This window comes from Tamandua tetradactyla, chromosome 14 (genome assembly GCF_023851605.1).
Source record: "Tamandua tetradactyla isolate mTamTet1 chromosome 14, mTamTet1.pri, whole genome shotgun sequence".
Lineage (NCBI taxonomy): Eukaryota > Metazoa > Chordata > Mammalia > Pilosa > Myrmecophagidae > Tamandua > Tamandua tetradactyla.
Window position 1 is genome coordinate 7,170,697 of NC_135340.1, and position 23,910 is coordinate 7,194,606.

A 23,910-nucleotide genomic window follows, 5' to 3' on the forward strand; every position below is an offset into this window, starting at 1 on the left:
AAAGCCATGTTTTAATCCTGATCCAATCTTTTGGGAGCAGCCATTTCCTCTAATCCTGACTCAATACCATAGAGTGGAAACTTTTGATTAGATTATCTCCATGGAGATATGATGTGCCCGATAGTAGGTGTGATCTTTAGATTACATGGAGATGCGACTCCACCCATTCAACGCAAGTCTTGATTAGTTTGCATGAATCCTTTAAAGAAGAAACATTTGGAAATATTTCAGAGCTGACAGAAACAACAGAGCTGAAAAAAATTTCCATGCAGAGCTGACAGGCAGAGAACAGAGACACAGATGTTTGGGGATGCTTGGAGACCAGCAGATGTCACCATGAGATGTTAAGCCAGAACCTAAAGAGGGCCAAGGGAAGCCAAGAGATGAAAAACAGCCCCAGAGAAGCACAACGAAGAACCCCCACATGGATAGAGCCTGAAAGCAACTGAGCCCAGGAGCAAGGGACCAGCAAATGCTAGCTATGTGACTACCACGCTGATAGAGGTGTTTTTGACCCATAAACCTTCCTTGAGTTAAGGTATCTTTCCCTGGATGCCTTACTTGGACATTTTTATAGGCTTAGAACTGTAAACTTGTACTTATTGAATTCCCCTTTTTAAAAGCCATCCAGTTCTGGTATATCGCATTCTAGCAGCTTGAGAACTAACATAAGCTCCTTCCCTGATTCTGTTCCCATAGAAAATTATGAAAATGAACAGATCTGAAACCCATAAAAGCACCTAGAAACATGTTGGGAAAATTCAGTTTCTAAGGAATGTTTCATATTATGACATATATGTTATATGTGACATATATAATGACATAATTGTCATTCTTCAGTCATGACATATTATGACATATGTGCCATCATTCAGTTCTCTGATCTCATAAGGACTTTCATAAGATCAACATTTTCACAGGTTTCAATTCTGACAGCTTTTTAAAATTGTGTAATTGTGTAGAACTTTGCAGTAATTACAAAAACAAAGCCAATCTACCAAATGGCAAACACGTTTTTTATATTGTGTGTACTGCTGAGTATATTATGTTCTAATAAAGAAAACCATCTAAAAATGCATCAGTGTTATTCTGCCAGGAGACAAAGTCTACAAAGACTAAAAAGTTAAGCTATATGAAAGGTTAAAAGAAGCAAAGAATGTTTCTTGAAGAGTGGAAAGTCTTCATCTTTGCTCTATCTAGCGAAGATGTAGATAGTAAAATGACCAAAAAATATATCTAAGAAAGATATGCTATTGTTCATTGACTCAATATCTGACTACAAAGCAAAGTCAAATTAGGAGACAAAATAACAAAAGGAGTAAAATGATTGAACAAATAAAGAGAGGGGATAAAAGACAAAGACTGAAAGTCTGTGATAGAGTAGCAACTTGTAGTCAATTAAATAAACTCTTTACGGTATTTTTTATTTAGAAAAATATATAAACTCAGAAAAGAATATCAATATGCACATACTGATTTATTCTAAAAATATGGTACCAGCTATGATGCATACAGAGACATTTATGAAGCCAGTGGCATTGAGGCATAAATGAGTGGGTGGCTTACCTAATCAAATCTCACCACCTGTCACCCCAACCCCAACACTCTACCCACAGACACTTTTTTCCTATTTATTTGAGGAAAAAGAAAAAAAAAAGACAAAAAATTGCACATCAGTGCCTGGGGCAGTATGCTTTACCTCATTTCCCCTTCTGTACTGACTGCTTAACATTAATTCTTAAAACTTAAATCATTAAATTCCTTGCCATCTCCCAAATATACAATGTAAATAAAGTCACATTTCATGGTGGAGCAACTTGGGGGGGAAACTTTCGACTCCTCAGAGCATCCTCATTTTCTACTCAATACTCTTCACAATGACTCTACCTATGGTTTAGAATGTTATGGAAATGTGTGTGCAGGTGAATTATCAAGTAAAAAGCTACTAATTTTAATGGAAATGTATAGACATAGTCTATAAATTCACCTTATAAACTGTCAAAATAATAGTAATAAAAGTGGACAATTATCTAAAATGTTAATTTAGGTAGTAAGAGTACTCAAAAATTCCAGGGCTGAGTCCATATAGTATGAGTCCAAATACCTGCTTCCAAATTCCAGATAGTTTAGAAGGTCTAAGTCCACTGCTCTCCCATCTTCCTGTCTCCTGGCACAGCAGCAAAAGTCATGTCAGGCCCAGTCAAAAAGATGTGATCCATGGCCCCCAGGGATGCCCTTCCTGGGCTAGATTCCTACCCAAACTCCCCAATATGCCACACATCAGCATTATATCCACAGGGTTCACAGGAGCCACTCAGCCTTCATAAAGCTCAAGGTAAGCTGGGGACAGTGATTCTCAAAGGGTGGTCCCTGGAGCAGCAGTATCATCTAAGAACAGATGGAAAATGAAAACTCTTAGATATTACCCTAAGATTATTGAATCAGAAATCCTGAGAATGAGACTCAGAACATCTATGCTATAATAAGCCCTTCATGAGATTTTACTACATGCCATAGTTTGAGAACAACAGTGCTAGGGTAACTGGTCTTGGCCACAGATACAACGTACAAAAACTAATCTTCTATCACAGAACTTTAGTCCTTCGTGTTAAGCCTGCTTGGGCAAAACTCTACCTTTTTTCAATGAAATTTTATTTCTTGAGCCCTATTTCCTGTCCTTTCACTGGACCTTAACTTAGACTACCCTGATAGCCTCCAGTCCAAATCCTGGGGAGAAGAAGTAAGGGAAGCTCCTTACACAAATTGATCCTCTTTCACCCTCCACCCAATGTCCATCCTCCCTGTTACAGATGGGGATTGAATCACATACCCCACAAAAGGCAGGTTCAAGTCTTAAGCCATTTTTCTTTGGGTGTGAATCCATTTGTCAATAAGATATTTACTGAAAGTATAGCCAAATTGAATCACGGTAGTTCTTAGTCCATATAACTAGAGACCTTATAAAGACAGAAAATTTGAAGGCAGTCAAAAGAAGTCAGAAAAAGCTAGAGTGAGAAGAACACAGAGGGGAGAAAGAGATCACCGTGGAACATAGGACTGCCATCACCAGAACGCTACTGACCACCAGAGAAAGCAAGACCTTGCTCACGTCTCGAATTGGATTTCAAAACCATGTGACTATAACTGTGTTTAAGCCAACCCATTGTGCAGCTCTAGTTTGCCAGAGCTGTTAAGATGAATGTAAACATATTCCTCTAGATGTGGAGAAACTGGGACACTTATACACTGCTGGTGGGAATGTATAATGGTGCAGTCACCATGGAAGACTGTTTGGCAGTCCCTTAGGAAACTAAATATCGAGCTGCCCTATGACCCAGCAATAGCACTACTTCGTATATACCCAGAAGAGCTGAAAGCAATGACACAAACAGACATTTGCACACTGATGCTCATAGCAGGACTATTCACAATCACCAAAAGATGGAAACAAACCAAATGCCCATCAACAAATGAGTGAATCAACAAAATGTGGTATATACAAAGGATGGAATATTATGCAGCAGTAAGACAAAATGACGACCTGAAGCACATAACAAGATGGATGAGCCTTAGGACATAATGCTGAGTGAAATTAGCCAGACACAAAAGGATAGATACTGTGTGATTCCACTTTTATGACCAGTATAAAGGTATAATGAGGGGCTTATAACACAGAATATAGGGGACTTAGAGATACATAGAAGCTAGAGATGGGTGAACCATTAACTAATGAGGTTGAACTCCAATGTAAGGGAATAGATAGACGTGAAGGCGGTTCTCTAGTGGGTCTAGAAGTAATATTACCATATAGAAGATGAACAAAATTAAAGGGGTTATATAAACCTACGTGTCCCACTGATTAACACTAGAAATATGAATTAGTTCCTACAAGAATTATTTCAAAGATATGATTCTTGTACAAAGAGTGTTTAAGTCCAGTGTATGGGGGAAAACTGCTATTGCATGCTATGAGCTATATTCAAAAGGAAACCATCAGCACTACCACAGCAATAGCAGAGGTAAATAATGGGGGGAGGGACAAGAGTCAAGGGGAGGTTTAGATTTCCTATTTGGTAAGGGTGTGTTTATTGGTTTTTTTCTCTTGAGAATGATGAAATCGTCTAAAATAGAGAATACTGATGGACTGAGGACTTTAGGCCCTCTACATGATGCCCGATGAATGCAGATGGCTCAAGTATTCACTGACAGAGAAGTAGATTGGTGAACGATGGTGTATACTTATGAAGGTTGTGCTGCTACAAAAAGGAACAAAGTTGTGAGGCATGCAATGATGTGAACAAACATGTTGGACATTTGATGAGACAAAATAATCCAGAAATAAAAGAACAATAATGGTATGGTCACCTTTAGAAAATGTTTATAAGAAAACAGGGGCCTAGAGTATAAGTTCTTAGAGCAGACACATTATGCCTGGAGTGGTGATTAGTATTTCTGGATTCTGAGAAGCTATTTTATATGTAAAACCTGATATTTAGAGATAGGAATGAAGCCAAACAGGTTGGAGTTAAAGTAACTCAGAACATGGGGGTAAGGAAGACATTGCCTATATTTTAGAACCACACACACTCTTTGAGACCATTGGATGAAAGGTTTATTTGGTCTGGAATTGAAATTTTCTGTAGGGTCTAATTCAACCTATCTATATAGCTCATTTGAACAACTGAAACACAGGGAGCACAGAATAAGAGGCCCTTTAATACTGTATAGATTATTGTAATGCCTGGATAAAAACTAGATTATATTAAGCAGATAATCAAAAAGTATTGGCAAAGTCCCCTGAAGGAGGGAAGAAAGGTTTAAATTTATTTAAACCTTACCATCAGGGAATCCCTTGATACTGTGTCAAACATTAGGGACAACCAAATCAATAGGCAATGCCCTCAATAATGAGGCTTACTCTTATGAAGCTTATGTAGTAGGGGAGAAGCCTAGCCTATGTACAGGCATGCCTAAGAGTTACTTTTGGATGACCTCTTTTGTTGCTCAGATGTGGCCTCAGTCTCTCTAAGCCCAGCTCTGCAAGTGAAATCATTGCCCTCCCCCCATGTGGGACATGACATCCAGGGGTGAAAGTCTCCCTGGCAATGTGGGAGGAGACTCCTAGGGATGAATCCAGACCTGGCAACGTGGGATCAACAATTACATCCTGACCAAAAGGGGGAAAAGAAGTGTAATTCATAAAGTATCAGTGGCAAAGAGCGTTCAAATAGAGTCAAGAAGCTGCTCTGGAGGTTGTTCTTACATAAGCTTCAGGTAGACCTTGCTACCTAACATAACCTGCCAACCCCCAACCAGAACCATTCATAAGATTTCACAAGGGTTCCATGCACTAGAGTAACTTTCCAGAAACCTACAACCTCCAGATGGGTCCCAGGTCCAGATGAGTCCTGAAACCTAGCTCAGCCTCTCCAGAACATCAGATAGTTCCATCTCCCTACCCTATATTAGTGACTGACCCTTCCAATATGAAAAATTTAGAATGGCCATAGCCCAAACACCCCTAAAGAGAGGGATGGAAAGATCAAAGGTGATGGTGGAGTTATACAGAGAAGATAGGATTTAACAAATGAATATGAATGCTGAATCATTAAACTGATATCTCTTTTAGTCTCCAGCATTTTAGAGCAGCTAGAAGTAAAAACCTAAAGTCATGAAACTGTAACTCCTGTCAGACTCTGAATCTGTTCTACAACTAACTGTGGTGCTGTGCTTTGAAATGTATAGCTCTTTTGTATATATGTTATTTTTCACAAAAAGAAGAGAAAAATGTCGATTGGGATGATAAAACATTATTTAAGCCCTCTAGCCTCCTATATTCTGGAGCAGTTAGAAGGAAAAGCATGAGAGGATTGTATGGTAGCCCATGACAAATTCTGGGTCCTACTTGTTGAAGAGTGCTTTGAAAACTATTGTTTTTTTATTCCTTTGCTTTGTATACATGTTATACTGTACATTTTAAAAAGTGAAAAATAAAAAAAAGATATTCCTCTAACTTGGGATTTCAGGGAACAGCAACTTGCCTAAAAATTCTTGTACCCTAATCCTAAAACAACTACTGCAAATGTCCCCTGCATTTGTACAGCTAAGGCCAGTCAAGTAATCTTTCCTAAAACAAAGATAATCCAACTAAAAAGTAAACTCTCAAGTAAATTTTCCTTTTGCAATGGGAGTACATGTTTCCTACTACAGTCTAAGAGAGCTGTAGTACTCAGTGAGAAAGGACAAGCCCAAGAATCTGAATCTAGATTAACTATCCTTTCCTGCATACTTACCCACAAATGCCACCAGCAGCAAGTTAGTGGTAATAGAATTCTTATTAATTTAATCTTGTCAAGCAATTTGTAAATTCCTAAATATGTCTCCTTCCTTTATGTTTCCAAAGAAAGAAATGTGCTACACACATGGAACCATCTTTTTTTATCATACTGTTTAGTACAATTTCCTACAAGTCAGGAATATCTTTTTTTGATTAATTTAAGAAAAAAAAGAAATTAACACAACATTTAGAAATCATTCCATTCTACATATGCAATCAGTAATTCTTAACATCATCACATAGATGCATGATCATCATTTCTTAGTACATTTGCATCGATTTAGGAAAAGAACTAGCAAAGCAACAGAAAAAGATATAGAATGTTAATATAGAGGAAAAAAATAAAAATAATAATAGTAAAAAAAAAGAAAAGGATAAAGAAAAAAAGACACAAAAAATAAACAAACAAACAGACAAACAAACAAAAAAAACCTATAGCTCAGATGCAGCTTCATTCAGTGTTTTAACATGATTATTTTATAATTAGGTATTATTGTGCTGTCCATTTTTGAGTTTTTGTATCTAGTCCTGTTGCACAGTCTGTATCCCTTCAGCTCCAATTACCCATTATCTTACCCTGTTTCTAACTCCTGCTGGTCTCTGTTACCAATGACATATTCCAAGTTTATTCTCGAATGTCGGTTCACATCAGTGGGACCATACAGTATTTGTCCTTTAGTTTTTGGCTAGAATCACTCAGCATAATATTCTCTAGGTCCATCCATGTTATTACATGCTTCATAAGTTTATTCTGTCTTAAAGCTGCATAATATTCCATCGTATGTATATACCACAGTTTGTTTAGCCACTCGTCTGTTGATGGACATTTTGGCTGTTTCCATCTCTTTGCAATTGTAAATAACGCTGCTATAAACATTGATGTGCAAATGTCCGTTTGTGTCTTTGCCCTTAAGTCCTCTGAGTAGATACCTAGCAATGGTATTGCTGGGTTGTATGGCAATTCTACATTCAGTTTTTTGAGGAACAGCCAAACTGCCTTCCACAGTGGTTGCACCATTTGACATTCCCACCAACAATGGATAAGTGTGCCTCTTTCTCCGCATCCTCTCCAGCACTTGTCATTTTCTGTTTTGTTGATATTGGCCATTCTGGTGGGTGTGAGATGATATCTCATTGTGGTTTTGATTTGCATTTCTCTAATGGCCAGGGACATTGAGCATCTCTTCATGTGCCTTTTGGCCATTTGTATTTCCTCTTCTGAGAGGTGTCTGTTCAAGTCTTTTTCCCATTTTGTAATCTGGTTGGCTGTCTTTTTGTTGTTGAGTTGAACCATCTCTTTATAAATTCTGGATACTAGACCTTTATCTGATATGTCGTTTCCAAATATTGTCTCCCATTGTGTAGGCTGTCTTTCTACTTTCTTGATGAAGTTCTTTGATGCACAAAAGTGTTTAATTTTGAGGAGCTCCAATTTATTTATTTCTTTCTTCAGTGCTCTTGCTTTAGGTTTAAGGTCCATAAAACCGCCTCCAATTGTAAGTTTCATAAGATATCTCCCTACATTTTCCTCTAACTGCTTTATGGTCTTAGACCTAATGTTTAGATCTTTGATCCATTTTGAGTTGACTTTTGTATAGGGTGTGAGATACGGGTCTTCTTTCATTCTTTTGCATATGGATATCCAGTTATCTAGGCACCATTTATTGAAGAGACTGTTCTGTCCCAGGTGAGTTGGCTTGACTGCCGTATCAAAGATCAAATGTCTATAGATGAGAGGGTCTATATATGAGCACTCTATTCGATTCCATTGGTCGATATATCGATCTTTATGCCAATACCATGCTGTTTTGACCACTGTGGCTTCATAATATGCCTTAAAGTCAGGCAGTGCAAGACCTCCAGCTTCGTTTTTTTCCCTCAAGATACTTTTACCAATTCGGGGCACCTTGCCCTTCCAGATAAATTTGCTTATTGGTTTTTCTATTTCTGAAAAATAAGTTGTTGGGATTTTGATTGGTATTGCATTGAATCTGTAAATCAATTTAGGTAGGATTGACATCTTAACTATATTTAGTCTTCCAATCCATGAACACGGTATGCCCTTCCATCTGTTTAGGTCTTCTGTGATTTCTTTTAACAGTTTTTTTGTAGTTTTCTTTATATATGTTTTTTTGTCTCTTTAGTTAAATTTATTCCTAGGTATTTCATTCTTTTAGTTGCAATTGTAAATGGGATTCGTTTCTTGATTTCCCCCTCAGCTTGTTCATTACTAGTGTATAGAAATGCTACAGATTTTTGAATGTTGATCTTGTAACCTGCTACTTTGCTGTACTCATTTACTAGCTCTAGTAGTTTTGTTGTGGATTTTTCTGGGTTTTCGACGTATAGTATCATATTGTCTGCAAACAGTGATAGTTTTACTTCTTCCTTTCCAATTTTGATGCCTTGCATTTCTTTTTCTTGTCTAACTGCTCTGGCTAGAACCTCCAACACAATGTTGAATAATAGTGGTGATAATGGACATCCTTGTCTTGTTCCTGATCTTAGGGGGAAAGTTTTCAATTTTTCCCCATTGAGGATGAAATTAGCTGTGGGTTTTTCATATATTCCCTCTATCTTTTGAAGTGTTTTCAACAGGAAAGGATGTTGAATCTTGTCAAATGCCTTCTCTGCATCAATTGAGATGATCATGTGATTTTTCTGCTTTGATTTGTTAATATGGTGTATTACATTAATTGATTTTCTTATGTTGAACTATCCTTGCATACCTGGGATGAATCCTACTTGGTCATGATGTATAATTCTTTTAATGTGTTGTTGGATTCGATTTGCTAGAATTTTATTAAGGATTTTTGCATCTATATTCATTAGAGAGATTGGTCTGTAGTTTTCTTTTTTTGTAATATCTTTGCCTGGTTTTGGTATGAGGGTGATGTTGGCTTCATAGAATGAATTAGGTAGCTTTCCCTCCACTTCGATTTTTTTGAAGAGTTTGAGGAGAGTTGGTACTAATTCTTTCTGGAATGTCTGATAGAATTCACATGTGAAGCCATCTGGTCCTGGACTTTTCTTTTTAGGAAGCTTTTGAATAACTGATTTAATTTCTTTACTTGTGATTGGTTTGTTGAGGTCATCTATTTATTCTTGGGTCAAAGTTGGTTGTTCATGCCTTTCTAGGAACTTGTCCATTTCATCTACATTGTTGTATTTATTAGCATAAAGTTGTTCATAGTATCCTGTTATTACCTCCTTTATTTCTGTGAGGTCAGTGGTTATATCTCCTCTTCCATTTCTGATCTTATTTATTTGCATCCTCTCTCTTCTTCTTTTTGTCAGTCTTGCTAAGGGCCCATCAATCTTATTGATTTTCTCATAGAACCAACTTCTGGTCTTATTGATTTTCTCTATTGTTTTCATGTTTTCAATTTCATTTATTTCTGCTCTAATCTTTGTTATTTCTTTCCTTTTGCTTGCTTTGGGGTTAGTTTGCTGTTCTTTCTCCAGTTCTTCCAAGTGGACAGTTAATTCCTGCATTTTTGCCTTTTCTTCTTTTCTGATATAGGCATTTAGGGCAATAAATTTCCCTCTTAGCACTGCCTTTGCTGCGTCCCATAGGTTTTGATATGTTGTGTTTTCGTTTTCATTCGCCTCGAGGTATTTACTAATTTCTCTTGCAATTTCTTCTTTGACCCTCTCGTTGTTTAAGAGTGTGTTGTTGAGCCTCCACGTATTTGTGAATTTTCTGGCACTCTGCCTATTACTGATTTCCAACTTCATTCCTTTATGATCTGAGAAAGTGTTGTGTATGATTTCAATCTTTTTAAATTTGTTAAGACTTGCTTTGTGACCCAGCATATGGTCTATCTTTGAGAATGATCCATGAGCACTTGAGAAAAAGGTGTATCCTGCTGTTGTGGGATATAATGTCCTATAAATGTCTGTTAAGTCTAGCTCATTTATAGTAATATTCAAATTCTCTATTTCTTTATTGATCCTCTGTCTAGATGTTCTGTCCATTGATGAGAGTGGCGAATTGAAGTTTCCAACTATTATGGTATATGTGTCTATTTCCCTTTTCAGTGTTTGCAGTGTATTCCTCACGTATTTTGGGGCATTCTGGTTCGGTACATAAATATTTATGATTGTTATGTCTTCTTGTTTAATTGTTCCTTTTATTAGTAGATAGTATCCTTCTTTGTCTCTTTTAACTGTTTTACATTTGAAGTCTAATTTATTGGATATTAGTATAGCTACTCCTGCTCTTTTCTGGTTGTTATTTGCATGAAATATCTTTTCCCAACCTTTCACTTTCAACCTATGTTTATCTTTGGGTCTAAGATGTGTTTTCTGTAGAGAGCATATAGAAGGATCCTGTTTTTTAATCCATTCTGCCAGTCTATGTCTTTTGATTGGGGAATTCAGTCCATTAACATTTAGTGTTATTAATGTTTGGATAATATTTTCCTCTACCATTTTGCCTTTTGTATTATATATATATCATATCTGATTTTCCTTCTTTCTACACTCTTCTCCATACCTCTCTCTTCTGTCTTTTCATATCTGACTCTAGTTCTCCCTTTAGTATTTCTTGTAGAGCTGGTCTCTTGGTCACAAATTCTCTCAGTGACTTTTTGTCTGAGAATGTTTTAATTTCTCCCTCATTTTTGAAGGGCAATTTTGCTGGAGATAGAAGTCTTGGTTGGCAGTTTTTCTCTTTTAGTAATTTAAATATATCATTCCACTGTCTTCTAGCTTCTATGGTTTCTGCTGAGAAATCTACACATAGTCTTATTGGGTTTCCCTTGTATGTGATGGATTGTTTTTCTCTTGCTGCTTTCAAGGTCCTCTCTTTCTCTTTGACCTCTGACATTCTAACTAGTAAGTGTCTTGGAGAACGCCTATTTGGGTCTATTCTCTTTGGGGTGCGCTGCATTTCTTGGATCTGTAATTTTAGGTCTTTCATAAGAGTTGGGAAATTTTCAGTGATAATTTCTTCCATTAGTTTTTCTCCTCCTTTTCCCTTCTCTTCTCCTTCTGGGACACCCACAACATGTATATTTGTGCGCTTCATATTGTCATTCAATTCCCTGATCCCCTGTTCAAATTTTTCCATTCTTTTCCTGATAGTTTCTGTTTCTTTTTGTAATTCAGATGTTCCATCCTCCAATTCACTAATTCTAGCTTCTGTCTCTTTAAATCTACCATTGTAGGTATCCATTGCTTTTTCCATCTTTTCTACTTTGCCCTTCACTCCCATAAGTTCTATGATTTGTTTTTTCAGACTTTCTATTTCTTCTTTTTGTTCAGCCCATGTCTTCTTCATGTCCTCCCTCAATTTATCGATTTGGTTTTTGAAGAGGTATTCCATTTCTGTTCATATATTCAGCATTAGTTGTCTCAGCTCCTGTATCTCATTTGAACTATTGGTTTGTTCCTTTGACTGGGCCATATTTTCAATTTTCTGAGCATGATCCATTATCTTCTGCTGGCGTCTGGGCATTTAATCAGATTTCCCGGAGCGGGTTCTCCCAGCCAGTCAGCCGTTCCAGAATGGGGTATGCTGTCCTCTTGGTCTCTGTCGTGGCTCCGGGAGCTGTCCTGTATCGTTTCCGCCTCCCTAGTAGCTGTTCGGAGTGCTGGGCTGCCGGCTCCGTGGGTCCAAGCCAGGCAGAGGGCTTTGGGGGGCGTCCGTGTTCCGACGGCGGCAGCGACCCGGGCGCCCGGCTGGGGAGGGAACGCACCCCGTGTAGTCCTCCTGCTCCTCTGCTCCTCCTCCTCCGCCCTCCTCCCTCCCACTCTCTCTGGCTGTCTGGCTGTCTGGCTGTCTCTCTCTGACTATCTCTATCTCTCACTCTCTCTGCCTTTCTCTGCTCTCCGAGCTGGGTGGGAAAAGGAAATGAGGACAGAAAGCAGATGCTGGCTTTGGGTGGTGGTAGCTGGATTCCCTCTCTCCCTCCCTCCACCTCCTCCCCTCCCTCCTCCTGCCTTCTGCTCTCTTGGCTGCGAGCAGGGCTGAGTGCAGCCTGGCGGGTGGCTCGCTCTGCCCGTCCGCCCGCCTGTCTGCCTGTCTGGTCTGCCTCGCTCGCTCCCTCCCTCTGTCTCTCGCCCTCGCCCTGCCTGCCTGCTTCTCTCCGTCTCCGCTGCCGCCCAGGAATATCTTGCAGACAATATACAATCCATAAAGGAAGCTGAAAAACACTTTGTTTGTTTGAATGTAAACACAGAAAAACTTAAGAATTTGATCATTACTTTCTTCAGATTTCATTAGTTGGAATGTTAGAAAAATACAAAAAATGGAAAACAAAGATAAATTTGAGATTCAAAATTTTTATGGAAGATAGTTGTTAGGGGCATATATATTTCATTACTCCCAAAATACTCAATTGCTCCACCTTCATGTAAAATTTAGCAAATGATTAATTTATTTAAGTGTAAACATTAGAGTACCCAGGCACTGCTGCAGATTTTTAAGCATCAGTTGTGTACATAACAAGGAAACCCATCGAGTCAATCAAGATGCCTTTCAATTGAGACCCTTCCACAGTAAATGCTCACAGAGTACAGAATCATGGCTATCATCTTAAGACTGCTGGCCCTCTCCAGAGTAACAGTGCAACTAGTTTCTTTAAGGACATTTACTATTTGTGTAACCATTAGGGTAATTATAAATCATTAAAAATAAATTTAACTTAATTTTCCCATTTGGAAAAACAATACTGCACTTTGGAGACAGGTTATAATAAATATCCACATACTCAATGAGGACAGTTAGAGAATTTTTGTGAAACTAAAGCCAATCAAGAAAATGTAGGAAGCAAAAATGGTAATTTACCATTAAACGAAATTAGAAAATAATAAGCAAAGTTCATTCTAATCAGTAGTTTCCATTTCCTTCTTCATCAAAACTTTTGCCAAAATAGTTAATTATGAACAAAATTAACTCTACTCTCTCCCCTAATACATGTGAAATGGTCCAAGTGTAGCCGCAGGAGAAAGAAGGATGCAGGATCTGGAAACATCTAACCAGACCATACTCCATGATCCAACATTGCCTACACATGGCACATGAATTTTTAATATTTCTGAAGTTCTATAAAGCAGACTTCTGCTTAAAATTTCCAAAAGCACTGTTTTAGTTTCCTAGTTTTTAAAATAAATGCCATTCAACGGGTTGGCTTTACCAATGGGAGATTATTGGCTCACAGTTTTGAGGCCAGGAGAGGGCTAAAATCAAGGTGTGAGCACGGTGGTGACTTCTCCCTGAAGACTGCATTCCGGGGATGGCTGACAGCAACCTTTGTCCTTAGCTTTTCTACATGGCAATGCACATGGCAGCATTTTCTCCTTTCTCTTCCAGGTGCCACTGACTTCCAGCTTCTAGCTGTTCCCTGTGGCTTCTTCCCCTATGTCTCAATCTCATGCTGTTTATGAAAGTCTCCAGTAACCCAGATTAAAGCCCAAACTGATCCACTTGGCCACACCTTAGCTAAAAACATCTTCAACAGGTTCTATTTACAATGAGTTCACATCTGCGGAAATGAACTAAAATCAAGAACGTGTTTTACTGGGATTCATAACTCCAAGCCACAACAAGCACTAAGTATTTTTTGTCATAGAATAATAAGACTGGAAGAACATGCACTTTGGAGACAGATTATAATAAATATCAAATTCAAACTTTACCAGCTGTGACTTTGGGCAACTCACACAGTATCGCTGAACATCATCACATTTGCAAACTGTGAACTCCCTCCAGGGGCTGGTGCAGGGCTGCACTAAATGAGGGAAGTATAGCACTACCTGCAGCATCCGGCACCAGATAGGTATTCGATAAATGGTGGCTAGTCATGTCATTTTGAATAGAATATTTAAATCATCCTCTCCACACACATCTACGCTGTCACCCTCTACTCCCAATCACAAACATAAATAAAAAGATTTGAAGGTCTTTCATCACTTCAATTTAAAATAATTGTAAAACAAAAACATGAACATAAGCTAATGCATGCTTCTGTGTCTTCAGTAGGGATGATTGGGATAATGGCTTTACTAGTCTTACCTTATTTTCCTTACAATTATGCTAACGGGCTCTTAATGCCTATTAGAAAATGTTAAAAGGCAGATTTAAAAATGAAGCAGTTTCTATTGAAATGGGCCTAACTAGCCAAAATAATTCTTTACAGCAGCCTAATAATAGTGGAAGCCTCTGCCAAGCTATTTGAAAAGCACCCAGGAAGTGATCAGGTACGTGTTTGTTTTAGGTCACAATTAGTACAGGTGTTTTGAGTTTCTAGAGGCTTTGATGTCATAAGAAAAACATTTCAGTGACTCTTGGAGAGCAGGAGGACAACCAGAATGAGTCAGAAACAAGGTGACAGTCATAATTTCAGACCAGATGTTCCGTCCTTTCTATTTTGAACAAAGACCTATCTTTTGAGAGCACAGCTCTCCTCCTGCCAGGGGACTGTTGTCAAAAACAAATGCACCATCTGAATTCTGGCAGGATTTAGATATTGCGTTGGACTGTAGCACAGCTGTGGTGAAATGAGGTCTTAGGTCAGATGGGGATTCATTAAAACCATGTGTGAGAGAAGACAAGTCTGACCAGTACACTTGGTTCATGATAAAGTACTAAATTTAGAGAAACACAGTAGCATCAAATAAGAATCTCAAACCTCAATGAAGTTTTATCCCCACCTGCCAGCATGCAGAATTAGCTCTAAAATCAGACACACACGTTAGAAGCTCATCTCTTCTATGCACTGGCCACAGGACCTTAGGTAACTTGAAATAACCTTTCTAAGCTTCACCTTCCTCATCTTTAAATTAGGGAATATAATCGCACCAATGTCATAAAATTACTCTGATAATTTGTTGAGATAATAAATACAAAATTCTTAGCACCATGCCTGAAATACAGTAGGGTTTAAAAAATGGTGTCTACTATTTGTTACAACATACATATATGTATAATCAGGTAACTTAAATTAGCAATGGCTTAAACAAGAAAAAAACTTATTTTTCTTTCACATTGTTGCACAAAAAGAGGGACAATGCTTTAAGCCTCCTGGAACAGTATATAGAAACAGAATAAACCAGGCTGAGGCTCCAAAGTTTCAGGAAGTAGGTTTTATTTTCTATGGGCCTAGGGCTCAGCCGAGTAGCCTCTGAAAGTCTGAGCCCCAAAAAAATGGCAACCTTAGCTTTTATAGACTGTGTGACATGTTAAAGACAAGGTAAACACTTGGCTGATTTAAGCTGAGAATGGCCCAAAGCTGAACCATTAAGGGAGGGGTCCCCACCCCAGGAATGTCTCATCTTGGCTACTTGCAGGTTCACCAGTTCCTGAAGGCTAGGGGAGGGGGTTTCTATCCCAGCAATGTGTCTTATCTTGCTTACCTGCAGTTTTGCCTATTCCTGAAGGTCAGGAGAGGGGATTTGGGGATTTTCCACGCAGAGCACAGCTTAACCAGAAAGGGGAGGAGGCCTGCCTGCTACAACATAAAACAAGTTTGGAGATAGGCAGCCCAGGACTCTTCATATTTTTAGTTTCAAAATCCTAACAATTACAGTCCATGCTCAAGTACATCTAATGGTCTAAGATAGCTACAGAAAAGAAGGGAGAAAGGCAAGAAGGACTCATTCCAGTTGTCTGCTCACTTTTTTTTAGAGAAGTTGTATATTTACAGAAAAATCAGGCAGAAAATGGAGTTTCCATCTACCTCTCCAATGTCTGCTCACCTTTAAGGCTCCTACCCATTCTTTCAACTTCTTCCATCAATTATCTTCCACTTACATCTCATTAGCCACAACTAAATTAAGCCTAGCTGTAAAAGGAGGTGAGAAAATCTAGTATTTGACCATACCATAAAAATCAGGGTGTGTAAATATGACATGGAAGTCTCAATTTAAGTGGGAAACCACAACTTACTATAATGGTTCAATCTATCACTCCAATCTCTCATTTCCTTTGCTAAATCTACCAGCTCTTCCTTTGTCTAGAATAATTGTAAAGTACAGGCCTTTTTTTCTCTGCTGCTTCTCTCAAAGAGTCCTTATATTGGTCATCATTTCTATGAGGGGTGGCTCACAGTTTTTCAATATCTAGCTTTGCCTTAAGTCAGATACCAATTGAGTGTTTCAAACCTCTTGAAATCTACATAAGGTTAGTTCAGATCCTGATTTCAAGTTCCATCTTAAGAGCCAAAGACTTCCCCAATACTTCTCCCAACTCCTGTGGCTTTTCTTCTCCTGATTATGTTTGATTTCAAGTTCCTGCTTCTATATATACCCTCTGTTCTGTACTATGCTAAGTCACTTGAAACAGTAAGACCCTTTCCTGATTAAAATAAGTGCATACATGCGTACCTTTTTTACAATACATTTCTGAGGAAAACAGACTTTACTGAAATCTGAAGCAGAGACAGAGCTATGGCAGCAAATTCAAAGACAACATCTAGCATCAACTTTCTAAAACTGTGCCTTATCTCTCCACAATGGGAAATATTATAGGCCATGCCTCCATATAGCCCTTTCTTGATACCTACTCTTTCCACTCTCCTTTCCCTCTTATCTCTGCCCCTCTCATCTCAGAAAAAAAAAAGAAATTTCTCCTACTTTCTCACACGGATCACTGCAAAAGCCTCCTCCTAACTGGTCCCTCTGACTCCACTTTGCCCCCCATTTGCTGTCCATTTTCAACATAGCAGGCAGAGGGAGCTGTTGAAAACCTGTCAGTCTATGCCACTCCTCCCCCAGAATCTTTCCGAGTAAAAATCTCCATCTGTCCTATATGATCCGGCCCCCACTAACTCTCAGACTTCTATCTTACTAATACACCGTGTTCACCAGCTCCCATTCACACTAGCTTCCTTGCTATTCCTGGGTCATATAAAGCAGACCCCTGCCTTTTTTCCCCTCTCCCTAGAGTGCCTTTCCCAGTATATCTACACAACTTGCTCCCTCACCTCCTTCTGGTTTCTGCTTAATTTTCACTCAGTAAAACCTTCCCAGACACCATCTTCATAATAGCAACATTCCACCTATGAGCCATCTATCCACTTTCCCTACTTCGTTTTTCTCTGTAACATTATCACTTTCTTACATTCTCAATACTGACTCATTTATCTGTTTACTGCATTTCTCTTCCTACTGGTAGAGAAGATAAGAACTGCTGCCTGTTTTGATCATTGCTCTATACTTACAATGTCTGGCATTCCATAAGTGCTCGGTGAAATACTTATTAAACAAATTAAGAAATAATTGTTCTTATGCAGAGGATTTTAGCCCATATTAGCCATCATTTTATTGTTTGGCTCCTACAGACCCCTTTTTTTGCATCAACTGGCTTAAGTATTTTCCCAATCAGGATATTTCCTCTCTAAAAGGAATGCTTGTGCCAGCTGTTAATGAAATAAATTTTCCACACCTTTAAACCAACTTCCACATGCCTTTGTGGCAGCTGTGGAGGAGCAACATTCAGACCTTCCTTCAAGAAACAACCTGCTATGACAGCCTCCACTTTTGGGATCCATGGCAGCATTCAGGTACATGCCATATCTTCCAGGGCTGGTCCATGGCACTGACCAAACACAGTGGTGCACTCATGCCAGGCCATTCCTGCTCAATGCAGGGCTTCCTCCACTGGAAGCTTGTCCTAAAGCTACTAATAGCTGGCAGTGACTGACTCTGAGCAGCACTATATTCTGAGGCTCTTCCTACCCAATGCGCCTCCCTCTTCACGGGTGTCACATTTTTATCATAGCTCAAAGGATACCCTATACACTCCTGCTCCAGACCCCTTTATCTTTATCTTTCATAAGCATTTCTATAATGTCTCTTGTACTTCACAATGTCTTGGTGACTTTTTCTTGGAGAACCCCAACGGACACAGTCTTCTAGGTATTTTGGCTTGGATAGCTCAGTTTTGGCTGTGATCAGCTCAACTGTGCTCGAAAACAAACTCAAGATTGAGTTTCCCCAGATTGTGGCAAAAGGGTGGAGTAGAAAACTCTTGGAATCAGTCCCTCTACCAAACTATTGACCTGGCAGGAACCCTATGAATCAACCACTTTGATACTCCAGAGTCTAGGGCAACACTCTGCAGCAACTGGGGAGGAACAGGAGAAAGAGACAGGTAAATTGCATAAAGACCAGAGTGTTTCATCCTCCCTGCAGCAATGAACATCCCTCACCCCCTAGACCCATGGCAGCAGCAGTGGGGATTGGAACCCTGACTCCTGGCTCAGCTTGCTGGTGCCAGGGTGGGAAATAAAGAACACGTCCTCCAAACTCTATATCTGAGTAGTCTGATCTCAGGGCTCTACCTCTGATCAGCTATTTCAGATCTCTGGGGGCCAGCTCTGAGGACAGCCATTGTTCCATCCCCTCAGGCAAAGGCAGCCAAGGAATCATAAAAATAATAACCTTCCTCAAAACTACAGCAAACAGTTAAAGGGCAGCATTAACTGGGCAAGTGTTGAATTAAGAAAGTGCAACTTCAAAAGCCCTTGCTGGTTCTTCCCCTACCCCCTCCACCTCACAAGGTGGAGCCATTTGCATTCCTCTATGGTCCCTGGTCCTGTTTCAGAGGCAGCAGAGTGCCCTCTGTGCACATACCAGGGTGCATCTAAGTCAGGACCAATTTTTTAGATGGGAGTCAAGAGACGGAGCCAGGGAATGTGTCTCAGGCTCACCTTCCGAGAGTTTGTCCCGAAGGCAGAGACGCTTGCCTGCAAACAGCTTGGACGCTGTGAGAAACAATTAAGTTGAAAAGGCATGGGGCAAAGGGCTACCTGCATAAGTCTATTCCAAAGGAAGAGGAGAGGGCACTCACTCAAACTCCCGTGGCCTGTAATAGGGAATTCCTGGGGCTCCAGAAAGCACAGGCCCAAGAGGATCAGTGGGCTCCCTGTTCCAGCTATGGTTCCACCCAGACTCAGACAAGACAGAGAAAATCCTGTACTTCCCATTTGCCTAGGGCTGATCTGCTTGGTAGGAGGACTAACTTTAGAAGACTGTTCTAGTTGGCTAGCTACCAGAATGCGATATACCAGGAATAGAGTGGCTTTTTAAAAGGGGGATTTAAGAAGTTGCAAGTTTATAGCTCTAAGGCCATGAAAATGCCCCAATTAAAGCAAGTCTATAAAAATGTCCAAATTAAGGCACCAACAAGAAATCACCTTCACTCAAGAAAGACTGATGAAGTTCAGGGTTTCTCTCCAACTGGAAAGGCACATGGCGAACGTGGCAACATCTGCTAAATTTCTCTCCAGGCTTGTTTCATGAAGCTCCCCCAGGGGGCTTATTCCTTCTTCATCTCTAAAGTTCTCCGGCTGTGTGGGCTCTTGTGGTTCTGATGGCTTTGAAAAAGACTCTTCAAAATGTTTCCTCTTTTAAAGGAATCCAGTAAACTAGCCAAGACCCTCCCAGAATGGGTGTGGCACATCTCTAAGGAATCCACCCAAAGTCTCCACCCTAAACAATAGGTCTGGCCCCACAAAACTTGATCATGGCTTTTCTGGATACATAATAATAGTTTCAAACTGGCACAATAGTACAACTATAAAAAAATTATTCCATGAATTGTAAACAAATGTGCCAAACCAATGTAAGTTGCTAATAATAGGGTGGTATATGGAAACTCTGCATTTTATATATGATTTTTGTATAAACCTAAAACTTCTTCAGTAAAAATAGCAACTCAAAAGGATCTTGTGAGACTTGGCCCAGAACACTATGAAACAGAATGAGTCAGCACCATTTTGGGACTAAGACTAGTTGTGGGGAGGAAACAATAGACCAGAATCTTTTTCAAAGTACTGAAAACCTCCTTCTGAGGCTGAGCACAGCCAGCGCCACAGGCCAGGGACTCTCTGATGGGGCAGATGGGTTGAATTAATCAGATACAAGAAATAACGGTTATGCCTCCTGCAAAAGGACACAGATTTTGAAGTGCTCATTTTTGGAATATAATGGGTTTTGTGTAACTTTGACCCTGAAATTTATTAAAGTAAAATAACAGTGCACAATGATTTTTTTAGAAAGACCCAGGCCCTTCTCCAGTATTATGGCTCAAAATAGATTATATAACTGATTAAATTATCTACGCTGATAAAAATTTTGCCTGTTTTCCTATTGTAGGTGTTCTTTAGTCAGAACCATAACATATTTTTTTCCTGCATACTGAGTAGTTTTAACAGCTTCAAATTACTAAAAATTGTTAAAAATTCATGATAGATGTTTTCACCTTTATTAAAAGTTATAGGAATTTTTACGTTAGGCCTTCCCCATGTCACAATGGGAAAACTTTTCTACAGGAAGACATTGAAAATATAAATTTATTTAAGATGTTACAGTTTCAGAGGGTTCAGTAATAATGAGATAGCTACATGTCTTTCTGATTATTAGGAATGTTCTTTTCTTCAGATGTGAAATTTTCTCTTCGTTTTTGGTTTTTTGGCTCTCGAAACAGATATTTCATGTGGAGAGGTTTTGAACAACTCTAAGAAGTACGTGGAACAATACTGAAAACAGGCTCCAAAGGACTCTATAATCTTAAATACAGGACCTTGGCTAATTCTAGAGATAATCATATAAAACTTTTGAACGGGCTATGGGTAGCTGTCTTGAAATAACTCTGTCAAATAGTATAATATTATATATCTTCTAATAACTTGAATCTTACTTTAAAAGAAACAAAATTTTAAAATAAACTGTAAAAACACAAGACTTACAGTGAAAGAAGCTAGCACCCTTCTGTGTAATCCTGTTGGCTGTTGGACTAGTCATGAGATACTGCAGTCTATTTTCAGTAAGTCAGAGAAACTGTGCCTAAAATGGTATAACAGGACTTTATTCAAGCCTCTCTTCATTTTTCTTCTCTACCATCAGAAAACCATCCCTAATTTGGAGATGCAGTATGAAAACTTTTCATGGATAGGAAATTGTTCAGCTGTAAACCATAGATGAAAAAATTCTTCAGATGGCTTTGACTGTGATATTGGACATCCTAATGGAGGTATAACATTGGAACATAACCAAAAAAATGTGTGGTATATACAAGGAACACACAGTTTTGAAAATATAAGTCATCAAGAGGAATACCATGGTGGAATTTCCCATTCCTGTAGCAATACTTCCCCTTTTGGAAAAAGTCAAGGACTCCACAGAATCAGTATCTCTGGCAATGAAACTGGGGAGCAAGAGAGAATGCAAACCATTTGAGGTGGAGGAGTTTTCAACTTTAAATTTGAAGAAATAACTAGATAAAAATCAATATTTATTTTGGGAGCATGGGGCCTTCATTCCCAGACATACACTCAACCAAAAAAATATTTCAAGCTTCTTAGAATAGTTTCTACAATCCTATCTAGAGTATTAACAATTCTAGTCATTGAGGAAAATAATACAGATACTTACAAGATATCTGGATTCACAGTAATAGCACATTCTTAGTCACAGCCAGTTAAGAATGAGACTAGTCCAGGTGGTACAAAAGCTTACACCTGTTGCTCCTTCTGCAAAAGCTCACCACACAGAAGCCCTACTGAAGAAAATGAAGTTGGAATTTCTTTCACTCATGATTTTACCTCTGGTACTGGCAATTTCAACACTATCAAGAATGTTAGTGCAAAAAAGTCAGTGAAAATAGTATAGTCACTCAAATTCCTCTTCACTTGTTGACAAAATTTGCAATCTCCTCTACCCAAACTGACTCAGATGGGCACTAATTTTTTTTTAAGTGATTTTTAAAAAACACTGAAAGAGGACAGAGTAGAAAAGTAGTGTGAAGGTGAAAGCTGTGTCCAGTTGGTCCTGAGAAGTACTGACTTAATTTGCATGCTATAACAGTACCAGAAAGGACTATCAACTAAAACGCTGATGAAAATATATTTCTCAAGACACTGGCCATGCTCTATGATTTCCCAACAGATAATTCTGTCTTCAAGCTTTTCATAAACTGATATGGACACATACAAAGCATTTGGAACTGTGCCTGGTACAAAGCAAACCCTTGATAAACATTAACTGTTATCATGCTACAGAGAATTTTCCTGTGAGATAAGCACCCAAAGTTATAACAGGCCTGCCAAAGAAATTGTAAAGTGCAAACAAATTGCTAAAGAAATTCAAGCTGAGGTAGAAATAAATGAAGCCTGGAATTCAGAACTTCTTGGTCAACATGGAACGAACTTCAAAGAATAAAACCTTTTTGTAACAGTAGAATATGGATGGAGAAGACATCTAATTTGAAAAAAAAAAAAAGCTCAGACTTTTTTAGAGAATAGCCTTATCTTTCACTTCATTTCATTTCCTTTCTGACCCCTTTTGAGCAATAAAGCAGGTTACTATGGTGCAAGTACAAAGGGATATAGGAATGTAAACTAATTTTTTTTAGTCAAGAATATATTTAGGATAAGCAAACCATTGTTACATCCTTCCTACATATTCTGAGTGTCTATCGCTGACTAATTGTGAATTGGGTTTTTTTAGTTTTGTGGGATTATAGAATATTTCAGATCTTAAAAAAAGCACAGGAACATGGCCAAGGCTTCCTAGGGTTGCACAGGTCAATTACTGCCATGTATCTTATCCTGCAGCAAACTTATCCACATGCTATCTTCTGCTCTCTGTGGTCAGCAGGACCACTATCCAAATAGATTTTGTTTTTAAAAAGAAAAACCCCAAACACCCATCATGGCCCGACTCCCATGTCTGTAATGAGATGGATGGATCCCTGATTATTGAAACAGAGTGACAGGAAAGGGAATTGTAGACTGAGCAAGTGTGCCTACCCTCAGCTTCTGCAGGAATTTTCATCATTAGGTGAACCCCGGGCATCTGGAAATGGCATGAGAGTGAGCACAGGGAGAGGAATATAAACAGAAAACTAGAATTATGAGAAGAAAAAGAACTGGTGATAAAGAGGAGAAATTTCCCTTTTTTTCTGAAAAGCTGAGGAATCTTAGTAATAACTGATGAACACGAATCACTTTATGTTGAAGTAATTAAACATGATGCTGATAAAATACCCAACTATGCCAAATTGGTGAACAGTTTTGAAATAGATATTGCCTTCCACTTAAAAGATGAAATGATTATGTAAGCAAAAAAAATGTTCAAGAGAGGTTAAGACCTGAAGAAAGAGCACCGGTCTTACTTTGGCCTTGGCTGCCATTCTGTTCTCCGTTCTGCTAGTTATGGTACTTCAGCCTCCCCTTACTCACATGTGAGATGGGAATGATAACATTGTCACTCATCTCACAGGGCTACTGAAGGAAGCAGAGGGGGCTAAATGGTGGCCCTAACTGTTATGTCCAAGTCCTAATTCCAGGTAGCTTGAAATGCAGTCTTATTTGGAAATAAGGTCTTTGCAGATATGATTAAGGATTTTAATGTGAAATTATCCAGAACTTAGGGTGTACCCTAAATCCAATGATAAGTGTCCTTACAAGAGACAGAAAAGTAGAAAGTGCAGACAAATAGAGGAATAGGCCATTTAAGATGGAGGCAGAGATTGGGGTTATACAGCCACAAACCAAGGACCATGAAGAATTGCCAGCAGCCGCCAGAAGCTAGGAGAGAGGCATGGAGAGATTTTTGCTCAGAGC

The 23,910-nt window shown here is 38.9% G+C and overlaps 1 long non-coding RNA gene across 7 annotated transcripts in view; it reads right to left on the reverse strand.

Annotated features, from left to right (window-relative positions):
* LOC143654789 (uncharacterized) overlaps positions 1–23,910 on the reverse strand; it is a 153,936-nt gene that overhangs the window by 119,433 nt on the left and 10,593 nt on the right. The window contains exon 1 of one of the 7 annotated variants that reach the window (XR_013161958.1): positions 14,358–14,480. The exons of the other annotated variants lie outside the window; for them this stretch is intronic. This is a non-coding gene — a long non-coding RNA (uncharacterized LOC143654789). Of the gene's footprint in view, positions 1–14,357; positions 14,481–23,910 lie in introns of those variants that run through there. 7 annotated transcript variants of the gene reach the window in all.